Source organism: Mobula hypostoma, chromosome 7 (genome assembly GCF_963921235.1).
Source record: "Mobula hypostoma chromosome 7, sMobHyp1.1, whole genome shotgun sequence".
Classification (NCBI taxonomy): Eukaryota; Metazoa; Chordata; class Chondrichthyes; order Myliobatiformes; family Myliobatidae; genus Mobula; species Mobula hypostoma.
In genome coordinates this window covers 163,213,745-163,229,099 of record NC_086103.1, presented here as the reverse complement: position 1 = coordinate 163,229,099, position 15,355 = coordinate 163,213,745, and the positions used below count along the sequence as shown (strand labels likewise).

General features: G+C 39.0%; 1 protein-coding gene across 6 annotated transcripts in view; it reads right to left on the bottom strand.

Annotated features, from left to right (window-relative positions):
- Positions 1 to 15,355, bottom strand: part of LOC134349723 (inositol polyphosphate-4-phosphatase type I A) — a 271,499-nt gene that overhangs the window by 164,930 nt on the left and 91,214 nt on the right. The window contains exon 1 of one of the 6 annotated variants that reach the window (XM_063054478.1): positions 2,370 to 2,694. The exons of the other annotated variants lie outside the window; for them this stretch is intronic. The gene's annotated coding sequence lies outside the window, so the exon portion shown is untranslated. Of the gene's footprint in view, positions 1 to 2,369; positions 2,695 to 15,355 lie in introns of those variants that run through there. 6 annotated transcript variants of the gene reach the window in all.

Genomic DNA, 15,355 nt, shown 5'->3' with positions numbered 1-15,355 from the left:
AAGATTTTTTAAAGATTTAGAAAAAATGGGACTTGAAAGAGAAAAATCTCAATAAGCCAAAGTATTTTCAGAATTGTACCCAAATTCTCATAGTATGTTTAACTAACAAATTGTGAGTTAACTTACACAGGGATAAAGGAAGTGAGGATCCAAGAAGAGAAATAATGGAAAATTTATTAACAGAGTTGTCTTCTAAAGAAATCCACATCGGACAATCCTCACGATTAATGTAATATAACCAAAATGTAAGATTACGTATATTAACTGCCCAATAATAAAACCTAAAGTTTGGTAAAACTAGCCCTCCATTCTTTTTAGCTTTCTGAAGATAAATTTTGTTTAGTCTAGAACACCTATTTTTCCATATATAGGATGATATAATAGAATCAAGAGAATCAAAAAAAGATTTAGGGATAAAAACAGGTAATGCCTGAAAAAGATATATAAATTAGGTAAAATATTCATTTTAATAGAATTAACTCAACCAATCAATGATAACGAAAGAGGCGACCAATCTGATACTGTCCTTTTTACATAATTCAATAGGGTAAGAAAATTTTCTTTAAATAAGCACTTATAATTTTTAGTAATTGTTATACCTAAGTAAGTAAATTGGTTACTTACAATTTTAAAAGGAAGGTTAGAATTAGTTGGTATCCAATTATTCAAAGGAAAAGGTTCACTCATGTAAATTCAGTTTATAACCTGAAAACTGGCTAAAACAGGAGAGTACGAAAGCACATGGGATAACGAATTCTCGACATTAGAAATAAAGAGCAATAGATCATCAGCATAAAGCGAAATTTTGTAGATAGCACCTCTCCTTAAAATACCAGTGATATCATTAGATTCTCAAAAGGCTATAGTCGCATCTCTATTCTAAATGGATGTCCTTCAATCCTGAAGTCGTGCCCTCTTGTCCTGGACTCCCCTACCATGGGAAATAACTTTGCCATATCTAATCTGTTCAGGCCTTTTACATTTGGAATGTTCCTATGAGATCCCTCCCTCATTCTCCTGAACTCCAGGGAATACAGCCCAAGAGCTGCCAGACAGTCCTCATACAGTAACCCTTCCATTCCTGGAATCATTCTCATGAATCTTCTCTGATCCCTCTCCAACATCAGTATATCCTTTCTAAAATAAGGAGCCCAAAACTGCACACAATACTCCAAGTGTGGTCTCATGAATGCTTTAAAGAGCTTCAACATCATATCCCTGCTGTTATATTCTATACCTCTAGAAATGAATGCCAACATTGCATTGGCCTTCTTCACCACCGACTCAACCCGGAGGTTACCTTTAGGGTATCTTGCACAAGGACTCCAAAGTCCCTTCGCATCTCTGCATTTTGAATTCTCTCCCCATCTAAATAATAGCCTGCCCATTTAGTTCTTCCACCAAAGTGCATGACATCATTGCCATATCTTGCACCTCCATACTCAACCATATCCTCTGCAATTCATTTTTCACTTACTTATAAAACATTATTTTGATTTCCACTGCCATTCTTTTTTCATGTACACTTTGCAATTCTTATTTTACATTCTTTTGGAGTTTTGACAACATTGAATAATTTGACATTGATATTGAAAACATGTCTTCCACATAGTAAAGTTATTATCAATTGAAAGCTTCTATTCTTGTTCTATTTTTGACCTTTTCCTTAATTATGTTAAATGTAACTGAATTACAATCATGACAATTTGTGGTACACTATGAGTAATACACTATAGTTGTGCTATCTTTTGAAATGCTGTTACTCAAACTCTGATTCAGTGCTGCAAATTTTAGCTCAGAAATTAATTATGTTCATCATGGGTTTGCTGGCCCTTTTGAAAGAGATATTCAATTTGTCCCACTTTCCTTTTCTCTCCACATGCCCCTCCAATAATTAATATAAATGCCAAGCTTTACTACTACTCCAAGAGTTCAAGTCACACACATCTTTTGATCTGCATACAAGAAAATAACTATTTTACAAATATCAACACATTTTCATAGGATCATGACCTATTAATTTTATACACTCTAGTCTATTTGATTACTTCAAAATAATTTTGAAATAATATTAAAATAATTTTGAAATTAATCAAATTCTCAATATAAAAGTGGATGACAGAGGCTCTTAAGTTATTGACTTAATGTCTTTCAAACTGTACTTTAGGCTTGAATAAGGTGTTAAATAAAATAGCTGTCTTTCTTTAACATTCTTCCCTCAGTGCCTATTCTAAAATTTGGCACAAATGTGCATAATTATACTGATTTGTAATGGCTCTAAGCTTCTTGTAATCAATGTCAAGTTTAATTACCTTCAAGAAAAATCAACAAGTTGCACACAGACCAAACAACAAGAAAGTTTCACTTACACGGTAACACTTCAGATTTCTGCATTGGGTAATAGTAAAGGGTCACTCTTCAAATTAAGCAACGTTTACACGATTTGACTGCAATATATCTACAAGCAAAGAACACTTCACTCCACAATGAGGCAGGAAACAGCTTTTGCTCACGTGTCTAACATTTGCTTCCACCCATAGACATTACACAGACAGCCTGACAGAACTATTTCAAGCAGAGGATACTAACATTTACTAACTGGATCAGAGGCCAATGAGTACATTCATGTGACAGTCATCTAAACAATTTGACTGGTTCTCTTTTTGTATTGGTAGAAGTTTGAAAGAGGCTGGCACAGTATTATACCATTCATTTGTGTTATAGTAATTTTCAGAAAAACAGCAGTTTCTTAAATCTATACTTCAACATTCGGAAAAGTACAATAAAACAGAAACCATGTCAATTCTAATTTTAATTTATTTCAGTTTCACTAACCACTCATAAGTTTATTTGTATGTAAATCCATGTCAAGTTTCTTACAACCACTTAATTAGTTATGACGTGGATTTTTACATTGTATTTTTGCTTTAATAGAGCATTTTTTAAACCACATTGTTTAGCAATTTCACTGCAGAAACAATATTTATTTGTGCCCTCTCACTCCTGAAGATATGACTCACACAAGATAAGACATCTGTATGTCCTGAAGAAGGGTCTCAGCCCGAAAACTCCACTGTTTACTCTTTCCCAATGATGCTGCTTGACTTGCTGAGTCCCTCCAGCATTTAGTGTGTATTGCCAGGCATCTATCTGTATCTTGCTCAAAAACACATTCTTTCTTCAGGTTTTAAGTGTCAGAGGCCACTTGATTGCAAAATCGGCCGAAGTCATTTATTTTCTCAGCTGATAGTTACACAGTTCATGGTAAGACCATTTTACTCAAACCTCTAAATGTTGATAACTTTCACAGGATAAGATGGACAATTATTTGAACTTGCCCAGTAAAATCAACAGATGTACATTCCAAATCAAATAATTCAGCAATGCACCCTTAAAAACAATCCAATTCTGAAGAGGCTTTAGATACTTTTGTTACGATTTTAGTCAAACATTATCAGGCTAAGTCCAATAAAAAATACATTCAAAACAATGGTCAATAACGAATGAGCACAAAGGGACTTAAAGAAAGACGTAATTAGAGTGAAGTAAGCTTCTATAGAGCCACTAACCAGTTGTAAAGAATGAATTATTTCTTTGTGCTAATTTCTATGAAGCAGCTCCAGCAGCTCTAGAAAATAAAACCTCAAAATTACATACTAAAGGATGCCAATTCTGGCTTTCATTAGAAGAACAGGCTCCTTATGACACACAAAGTGCTGGTTGCTGAACGTTTTCAACTGATAGCTGGTAGTAATCAAAATCTATGGGCAAGTGTAGACTATCCCATATATTAGCGAAAAAAATTACGTCTTTCGAATGTAACGCACACAAAACGCTGGAGGAGCTCAGCAGGTCTGGCAGCATCTATGTAAATGAACAAACAGTCAATATTTCAGGCTGAGACCCTTCTTTAGGGCTGGAAAGGAAGGGGAAGCCGCCAGAATAAAAGAAGTGGGGGGAGGAAGGATGATAGTTAAGAAGGTGATAGGTGAAGCCAGGGTAGGAAAGGTAAAGGGTTGGAGAGGAAGGAATCTGATAGGAGAGGGGAGCGGACCATAGGAGAAAGGGAAGGAAGGCAGGCACCTGGAGGTGGTGATATACAGGAGAGAAGAGACAAGAGGCCAGAGTGGGGAATAGAAGAAGAGGAGGGGGAGAGAGAATTTTTTTTTACTGAAAGGAGACATCGATATTCATGCCATTAGGTTGGAGGCTACCCAGACTGAATATAAGGTGTTGCTCCTCCACCCTGAGGGTGGTTTCATTGTGGCACAAGAGGAGGCGATGGACTAACATGTCAGGACTGAATGTGAGCTGGAATTAAAATGTTTGGCCAATGGGAATGGAAAATAAGGTGCTCCTCCACCCTGAAGGTGGCTTCATTGTGGTGATGTATTCCAGAAACTTTATCTTGTGAACATGTTAGAAGAATGCACAACTATATTAAAGATCACCAGTCTTTTAAAATAACTATCTTATTCTCAGCAGTTCCTTAGGACTGAGAATGGTGCTTTCACTCCCAGTCCTGTGGGTTTAGCGATGACTGATGAGGCTAGAGTGGAGACCACAGACTTTCACATATGGTACAGGATAATTTGTGAGGTGATGCTCTCTTTCTGACATTTATGCAGGGCTTCTGTGTTCTCTTGATGCACAGACTCGAGTTTCTTAGTACTAACCAGACGGCTCCAAATGAAGTAGTAGCATTCCTGAACTGGACTATCCAAGAGACCCTTCATTGCACTCTTTCAATGAAGCTCTGAGAAAATCTTAATAATTTCTCTGTGTCTGGATACCACTTCTCATGATAAGTGTTTTGAACAGAGCATTCTTTTCAGGAATCAGTTTTGGACATGCAAGCCATGTGGTTTGCCCAATGTAGCCAAAATGCTAACCAAGGAGAGGAAGCTGATATTGGTTTGCTTACTATTCTAGTGAATTTGAATGTCAAATGTTTTAGTGAGGCCAAAAGAAGACCATGTATAGTGGCTGGTGCTGCTCCTTGTTTTGTTTCTTGGAGTTATCATGCAGCAAAAGTCACATCTATAGGACAGAGGAGCAGAATTAAGCTATTCAGCCCACTTCGTCTGCTTTGTATTTCCATCATGGCTGACTCATTATCCCTCTCAACCCTATTCTCCTGCTGTGCCTCAAAGTGGATAGAATCCATGCTGCAAGTCAGGGAGTAGCTCTAACCATTGAATGGAAGAAGCTAAGAAGATACTGGCAATGATTTTCCCTGTAGCAGACAACAGGGAGTTCCCCTCAGTAGTTACTCTGGTTGAACATCCCCTTTCTTGAAGACAGTCCTGATTATGACAACTCTGAGACCCCTTGGTTTATCCTCTTCTTAAATGGAAACATTGAGATTGTGTGTTCACATCTGAAGCTCTTAAGTTTCATACTGCATGGAGACAAGTCCTTAGGCCACAACTGTCCACACTGACCAAGGTGTAACCAGAGCAAGTCCCATTTGTATGCATTTGGCCCATATGCCTCCAAACATTTCCTATCCATGTAACTGTCCAAATGACTCTTAAATGTTGTAATTGTATTTACATCAGGTAACCTTTATATATTTTCTCTGTTATTGGAGAATTTCAAAACTTCAGTAGGAATGTTATCTCATCCTAAGAATGTTATTTTTTAATTGACATATGATCTTTTTGACATCTGGTCAGTGAGGGGTAATGGCAAGGCTGATCTGATAAGAGTCAAGAAGTGATTACATTAAAAATAGAATCATGATTGAGGTGGTCTCGTAATACTGTACACAGAAGTGTTGACTGCATTGCTATCCCTGATAAAGTCACCCAGAATTCTTGGCTCCGAGTAAAGCTTGTGCCATAAATAGGTTTGGGTACTTGAAAAAGTATACAGAACATAGCTTCAGTGGGTTATACAACCTCCTGCATTCTCTCCAACTGTCAACTTCTTCATAGGTTGCATGCTTTTTGCTGGACTTCTCCTTCAGTTATTTTCAGCTACTTCTTTTCCCTTTAGAGATAATGAGACTCTCAATCCTGGAATGCCGAATGCCTGTGGTTAATTAGCTCCTCAATCTCCTGGCCATTCTCACAAACCAGTTCAATTCTTTTTGGTAGAGAAGCCAATAATCTTTTCACATGCACCCCTTTGGTGGGCTTTAAAGCTGTGGACATACTGTAGCTCCCATTGATAGTCAAGTTCCTTTGAGGTACTGTTGAGAAGATTTAGCTTTGCATGGTCCTGGAGAGTTTTAACATTAATCTTCTAATATCACAATACAAGATGCAGGATCTGTAATAGCAGGATCTCCACAGTAAAACTCAACAATGGTAGGCATAAATGCCGCTTTGCTATCACAGCTTAGAAACTCAAATCATGTGGACATTGATATTGCTTTCTTGAGAGTTACATGACAGGTAGGAGATCATCAGTTTAAAAAAAACAAGAGGTCAAATAAAACAGCGTTGCCACCTTCACAGCATGAACATCATCTTTCACAATGAGCTAATTTGGTCCTTTTGTGATTCTACTGGCAAAATTCATAAGTACTGATGACCTTTGCCTTGTTCCAAGCTATGTTCACCAGCACATTTCCCGCAAACTTGGAAACTTCTGTGAGGCAAAGGAGGTTTCTCCTTTGAGCTTGAAAAATCCCTGGTCTGAAGCCTACCTGGAGACTAGCAGATCCCACTGGGTACTTCCAACCCTCATATAGAAAATTCAAAACAACCCTTTGACAAGGGGTAATTGGCAAGGGAGTGGGGGACATCAATACAAAAAGAATCCATTTTCTTAGGGTACGACCTTATAAGAAATACTTTGATTTACCTCAGAGATAAGCACAAGACCTCACTGCCCTTGCTCTGAGCAAAAAACAGCAATGATGTCTGCAGCATCCGTGCCATTGCAGGTATCGGTGACTGTGGACTGACTACACCCTAATCAGCACTAATCTGTCACCACTTAAAGTTACCAATGTCAAGTAAACAACAGTAGGCTACTTAATGTAACTTAAGTACTCCCTCCGTATGCAAAACAAATCCTATGTTACTTGAAAAAAAATGGCTTGCAAAGAGCAAATAAATTTCTCAAGTATTCTATGTCTAATTACCAGTGCATCTGCCTTTCTAGGCCAGTGATTTATAGCCCATCTCTATATCACGTTAATAATCACTCTGCACAAGGAACAAGGAGCAGCATTGGGTTTCTTTGTCACTTGAGTCTACCCTGTCATTTACTATAATTATGGCTGGTTTGATGTTCATCTCAAATTTGCACTTCTGTCTATCTTTCATCATCCTGCTTGTCAAGAAATATTCAAAGGGGGAAAAAAATTACTTCATCTCTGTCTGAAATGACTGGACTCCCAATGTTTAAACAGTTATCCCTGGTTCTAGATTTGCCCACAAGGAAACATCCTCTCTGCATTTACCTTATCATGATCCCTCAGAATTTTATGTTTCTATCAAGTCACCCCTCACTCTTCCAAAACCTCTGCAGATCCAAGACCCACCTGTCCAATTTTTCCCTCACATGACAACCTACCCACTCCAAGTATGTGTATTAAACCTTCTCTGACTGCTTCAAGCACACTAACATACTTCCTTAAATCACATGCTACAGGACAACAGGATAGTCTCATCGATGTCCTATTGAACTGAAGTAAAACCTCCCTGCTTTTGTATTCAATTCCCCCAGCATTACAACAAAAATATTCTGTCAGGTTTTCCAATTACTTGCTGTACCTATTTTGCAAATCATGCATTTACAATATCCAGATCCTTCTTCACCATGAAGCTCTGTCATTTCTCACCATTTATATATGTTTTTCTTTTTATTTTTTTCTGCCAAAATGGACAACTTCACATTTTGCCACCTTGCACGCTACGTTTTCAGCTCTTAGCCTACTACCCTATCTATACCCATTATGGCCTCTTTACAACTTACTTTCCTACCTATCTTCACATCATCATGAAATTTAGCCACTACATCCGTAGCAACGTACCCTTGGTCCTTTTACATGAATAGCAAGAAATTGAGGCCTCAGCGCCAAACCCCATGACACACCACTTGTTACATCTTGCCAATTAGCAAGGTATGTCTAATCTTGTTTCCTTGCTGTTGGGCCCAAATCCCATTCACACTATTAGGTTATCACTTCAATTATGAAGACTTAATTTCCACAGTATGCTTTATTGCAATGTCTTATCAAATACTTTTTGGAAATTTAATTGCAGTATATCTATGAGCTCCCTTTTTACCTATACATATGACTCTTTCAAAGAATTCCAAAAAAAGATCAAACATTACTTGTCTTCCATAAAACAATATGGACTTTGATAAATTCTGAATGGCCCATCTAAAAGGATTGATATCATATAACCAGTATCCAAGGGTCTTTACAAAGACTTTATGTTTTATGCATCTATATGAATCAACAATACAGACATCCACTACATTATTCTCAATTTCAAATGGATCTATTCAGACAAAAATGAAATTGTTTCTTGAAGTACATTAGTGCTTTCACTTACACGTTTCATCAGTATACAGGCAACCACATAGACCCAACACTTTGTACTTTGCATATCACAGCATAAACTATGCATTCAACAGATTCCCCTCAGATGAAAGCAAATCTGATCCAAGGCCAAACAATGCAACAGTTCTATCTCAGGTCACTGAGAAACAGTAACACCCCAACATAAAAAGTCTGATATTATAAAATCAGGTCACTAATTTAAAAGCAACTTTCATTTAATCAAATTTAACACAACAGATGAGACTCAGAAATGTATCCTAAATGAAATTTTCAAAGTTTTGAACTTTTGAAATTTTCTGATGGAAATTGTGGTAGCTTTGAAGTTTGTGGATAAAAGGAAAGGATCGCTTTGCACCACTCTGAGAAAAAGTGTGAAATAGCAAAATGGAGCTAGCTTCAATACAAACAATTCTTTTAAGTTAAAATATACAAATTATCAACTCAACAAATTCAAGAAGTTCCTTCAACCAGCAAAAACGCTGCCCATCTGTGAGTTGATTTAAATGCAGCTTTGCACGTTTGTTTTATTTCAAACATAATATTTACATATGATTCATAAGTCCATAGAAACCATAGAAACATTACAGCACAGAAACAGGCCTTTTGGCCCTCCTTGGCTGTGCCGAACTATTTTTCTGCCTAGTCCCACTGACCTGCACCTGGACCATATCCCTCCATACACCTCTCACCCATGTACCTGTCCAAGTTTTTCTTAAATGTAAAAAGTGAGCCCGCAGTTACCACTTTATCTGGCAGCTCATTCCACACTCTCACCACTCTCTGTGTGAAGAAGCCCCACCTAATGTTCCCTTTAAACTTTTCCTCCTAGACTCAGTGGAAAAAGCCTGCTTGCATTCACTCTATCTACACCCATCATAATTTTATATACCGCTATCAAATCTCCCCTCATTCTTCTACGCTCCAGGAAATAAAGTCCTAACCTATTCAACCTTTCTCTGTAACTCAGTTTCTCAAGTCCCGGAAACATCCTTCTAAACCTTCTCTGCACTCTTTCAACCTTATTAATATCCTTCCTGTAATTTGGTGACCAAAACTGCACACAATACTCCAAATTCGGCTTCACCAATGTCTTATACGACCTCACCATAACATTCCAACACCTATACTAAATACTTTGATTTATAAAGTACCAAAAGCTCTCTTTACGATCCTATCTACCTGTGACGCCACTTTTAGGGAATTTTGTATCTGTATTCCCAGATCCCTCTGTTCTACTGCACTCCTCAGTGTCCTACCATTTACCTTGTATGTTCTACCTTGGTTTGTCCTTCCAAAGTGCAATACCTCACACTTGTCTGTATTATCTCCATCTGCCATTTTTCAACCCATTTTTCCAGCTGGTCCAAATTCCTCTGCAAGCTTTGAAAACCTTCCACACTGTCCACTACTCCTCCAATCTTTGTATCATCACCAAATTTGCTGATCCAATTTACCACATTATCATCCAGATCATTGATATAGACTACAAATAACAATGGACCCAGCACTGATCCCTGTGGCACACCACTAGTTACAGGTCTCCACTCAGAGAAGCAATCCTCCACTACCACTCTCTGTTTCTCCCATTGAGCCAATGTCTAATCTAACTTACTACCTCTCCGTGTATACCTAGCGAGTGAATCTTCCTAACTAATCTCCCATGCAGGACCTTGTCAAAGGCCTTACTGAAGTCCATGTAGAGAACATCCACTGCCTTCCCTACATCCACTTTCCTGGTAACCTCCCCAAAAAACTCTAATAGATTTGTTAAATATAACCTACCATGCACATTTTATATTCCTCAAGCACCTAATTTGCTCCCTGTTTCCTATACATGTTATACATCTCTCTTTTCTTCTTTATCAGAGTTCCCATATCCCTCGAGAACCAAGGTTCCTTATTCTTACTCACTTTGCCTTTAATCCTGACAGGAATGCAAACTCTGCACTCTCAAAATTTCTCCTTTGAAGGCCTCCCATTTACCAATCACATCCTTAGCAGAGAACAACCTGTCCCAATCAATGCTTTTTAGATCCTTTCTCATCCCTTCAAATTTGGCCTTTTGCCAGTTTAGAACCTCAACCCGAGGACCAGATCTATCTTTATCTATGATCAAGTTGAAACTAATGGTGTTATGATCACTGGAACTGAAGTGTTTCCCTACAAACACTTCCGTCACCTGTCCTAACTCGTTTCCTAATAGATCTAATATTGCATCCTCTCTAGTATTCTATATATTGATTTAGAAAACTTTCCTGAACACATTTTACAAACTCTAACCCATCTAGACCTTTAACAGTATGGGAGTCCCAATCAATATGTGGAAAATTAAAATCCCCCATCACAACTCTCTGTTTCCTACAGTTGTCTGCTATCTCTTTGCAGATTTGCTCCTCCAATTCTCGCTGACTATTGGGTCGTCTTTTATAAACCCCATTAATGTGGTCATACCTTTCCTGTTTCTCAGCTCCAACCATATGGCCTCGGTACACAAGCCCGCTAATCTGTCCTGCCTGAGCACTGCTGTAACATTTTCCCTGACTAGCAATACCGCACTGCCCCCCCCACATCCTTCATTCCTCTGCCTCTATCACGTCTGAAAGATCGGAACCCTGGAACATTAAGCTGCCAGTCCTGCCCCTCCTGTAGCTAAGTTTCACTAATGGCTATAATGTTGTAGTTCTATGTGTCAATCCACGCCCTCTGCTCGTCAGCCTTCCCTACAATACTCCCCGCATTGAAATAGACACACTTCAGAAGATTATTATCACCACATACAACCCTTCTGTTTGTGACTTTGCATGAACTTTTAACATCTTTTATTTTCACCCCTGCTCCATCATCTGCTCTGGCACTCTGGTTCCCACCCCCACAAATCTAGTTTAAACCCTCCCCAACAGCATTAACAAACCTCACTGCAAGGATATTGGTCCCCTTGTTGTTCAGGTGTAGCTCGTCTCTCTTGTATAGGTCCCACCTGCCCCAGAAGAGGTCCCAATGATCCTGAAATCTGAAACCCTGCCCCCTACACCAGTTTGTCAGCCACATGTTCCACCGCCAGAGCATCCTATTCTTACCCTCACTGGCACGTGGCACAGGTAGCAATCCTGAGATTACCATCCTTGAGGTCCTGCTTTTTAAATTCCTACCAAGCTCTCTATACTCACTCTTCAGGACCCCCTCATTCTTTCTTCCTATGTCATTGGTACCGATGTGTACCACGACATCTGGCTGATCACCTTCCCACTTCAGACTGCTGTGCACGCGATCAGAGACATCCCTGACCCTGGCACCCAGGAAAAAATCCTGTAGAACTTGTAGCTGCTGATGAGATAATCTTAGTGTAACATGTTTAATCTTGTGTGTATTAAACTACTTCCTTATAATTTCTGACATCCATTGCACATTAACATTAGGAAAAAAATACAAAAATACATTATGCTTATACAAAAATTGACAAGAGCCAATAAAATAAAGAGAATAGAAGAATTGTACATTGCCATTTGGTTATGCCAAGAAACAGTATGCTTCAAGAAAGTCAGACAAGTGGTAGTAACCAATTTACTACAAGGCAAGCAAGTATTCTCCCCTTTCCATCAAAGCCTCAAGTTTTAAAAAAAGATATCTTTTGATTTTGACCTCACATAAAGAGCCCTTGATAACCTTGTTTCTCCTCATAATTACAGAATTTTTATTGCATTATTTTAGTATTCACCCTCCGAGTTGCAACAAAATTTTCAGTTACAACAATATTGCAGATTCAGCTGTTCTTTATACAATCTGCATGATTAATGAAATCTAAGGACCCAGCCCACTTCTATCTTATATTCTTTTAAGATCCACATCTCTGAATCTGCAAGAAAGTCATCTCCTCTATTACTTTGAACATTCTAGCATTTGCCAGGGCTTTCTTGCTCCTGCCAGAACCCTCTACATTGTTCTCATTTAAATTTGATCCAAACATGCAAGTTCTTCACAAAAATACTTAAGCATGTTCCCTTGTTACCTGCATTCATTTACATAAGCCTAGTTTTTTTTTCTAAAGCCAAGGTCGAGTGCATTTTATGTCAAGTTAATAAATCTTTAACTATTTTGGCTTTTGTAGTTCCTTGGAGTATTGTATACACCTCTGGTTGCCATACCATGGCAAGGATACTGTCACCAGAATGTTGCCTGGATTGGAGGACTCTAACTACAGCATGAGACACACAAGGCTTGTAGGTATACAGATCTAATGGGATCTGTATATTTGAGCAAAATGATTGGCAAAGACTTGGTGGGCCAAAAGGCATATTTCTGCATTAAATAAAAAAAAAGACCAAACTTCTTTTGATAGGCATTTGCTGTATTTCCTTTTATCACACATTTATTTCCTCAAAAACCTTCAATGGGTTGCTCTGCAGTTTCCCTGCAATGTCGTTGCAGATTTTTAAACCACAAATTTTATTTAGGAATGTAGAAAAAGCTTAATTGCATCACCCATTATCTCCCCAATACAAGCACCAACCAGTGCAAGGTGGTTGGTGGGGGGGGGGGGGGGACACACAACAGGTTTGAGAAGATCTAACCAAGCAGAGAGATCTATTAAAATATACTGACCAATGCTTATAATCACCCAGTACCACCAAGGGGAATTTCCTTTTGTGTTGCAACAAACTAATAAACCAAAGTTTCAAAACGAAAATGACACACAACTCTTTAGCTGGTATAACGAGAGTTTAGTTACATCAGTTGTAATATTTTATAGAATACTATGAATTCTGCTGGCTTGCAAAATAGGGAAGCATGAATCCGTTGTTTTTATTTGCAGCAAGAATTGTGAATTACAATAGGCAGGTTCAGAGTTTTGTTAGAATTGTCAAGGAATATCCTATAAACCAATTTTTAGAAAAGTTACCAAATGATATCTAGAAAACAGAAGGCCAATAAGGATTCCAAACGCAACAAGAGAAAATCTCCAAATGCTGGAAATCCAAGCAACACACACAAAATGCTGGAGGAACTCAGCAAGCCAGGCAGCACCTTTGGAAAAGAGTACAGTCGACATTTCAGGCCGAGACCCTTCTCCAGTCCTGCTGAAGGGTCTCAGCCTGAAACATCAACTGTACTCTTTTCCATAGATGCTGCCTGGCCTGTTGAGTTCCTCCAGCATTTTGTGTGTGTGGCCAATAAGGTTTGACCCTTTTTTATAAAAAAGATGTGATCAGATTCTGCTCCAACCCCATCTACAGATGTCACCTCCGCAGAAGGCCAGACCTCAGATAATGACAAGATAGAATACAGGAAGGAGATAAAGAGCCTAGCGACATGGTGTGATGATAACTTTTCCCACCATGTCAGCGAAACAAAAGAGCTGGCCATTGACTTCAGGTCACCAGGCTGAGTACACTGTGGTGCTGAGGTGGAGATGGTTGAGAGCTTCAAGCTCCTAGGTGTAAACATTGCTCATAGTTTGTCCTGGTGCAACCACATAGATACTGGGCCAACAAAGCACATCAGCATCTCCATTTCTTCAAAAGATTTAGGAAATTCAGCATGTTCCTGTTGACAGTGAACAATTTTTATAAATGCACCACAGCTTAATATGGCAACTACTCTGCCCAAGACAGCAAGAAATTGCAGAGAGTTGTAGACTTACCCAAGTCCATCACTAAAACCAGTTGCCCTTCCTTGCACTGTCCGACTTCCTGCTACCTTGGAAAGTAGCCAAAGTAATAAAAGATCCCTCTGACACCTGACATTCCCTCCTTGCCCCTTCCATCAGGCAGAAAGCACAAAATTGTGAAAACACATATCACCAGGCTCAATGCTATCCTCTACCCAACTCTTATAAGAACCTTGAATGGATCTCTTGTACGATAACGAGGAGCTCCTGACCTCACAATCTACTTCATTGCGGCCCCTGCAGAGAAAGTGCACTGAAGGTAGACAGAAAGGTACAAATGTAACACTATTCTACACTTGGTTATTGTTTTAGCACTACCTCAATATTCTTATGTTTCAAAACTATCTGTATGGATGACATGCAAAACAATGTTTCGCACTGCATCTAGTACACTTAACAATAATGAACCTATTACCAATTTGATATTTAGAAAATACAGTAGGTAGACTTATTTTAGACAGTTCCTGACACTTCCTGTAAGGAATTTGTATGTTCTCCACATGACAACATAGGGTTCTTCCCTCATTCTAAAGACACAAGAATGAGAAGGTTCCCATGGGCTGGAAGGGCCTGTTACAATGCTGTATCTCTAACTAAATAACCTTTGATTCAGAAAGAATGGAGTTTGGCCCCATAAGGTGAGACGACACTTCACCTACAAGTCCACTGGGGTCATCTCCTATATCTGTTGCTCTACAGCAGTGATATCAGATGCAAACTGGGTGGCCACTTCATCAAACAACTTCACTCTGTCTTCAGCAAAATGTAGTACCTCCCAATGGTTACCCATTTCAATTCAACTTCCCATTCCCATATGTCAGCCCGTGGCCTCCCCTACTGCCATGAGACCAAACCTAAGTTGGAGGAGCTATACCTCATATTCCATCTGGGTAGCCTCCAACCTGATGCCAGGAACATCAATTTCTCTTCCAGTAATTTTCCCTTCCTCCTTTTTCCATTCCCCATTCTGGTTATCGCTTCTTCTCACCTGCCATTACCTTCCTCTGGTTTCCCTCCTCCTTCTCTTTCTTCCATGGTCCACTGTCCCCTTCGATGAGATTCCTTCTTCCTTGGCCCTTCATCCCTTCCATCTGTCATCACCCAGCTTCTTATTTCATCTTGCCTCCCCACCCACTCAGCTCGTCCTCATCTGGCCTTGCCTA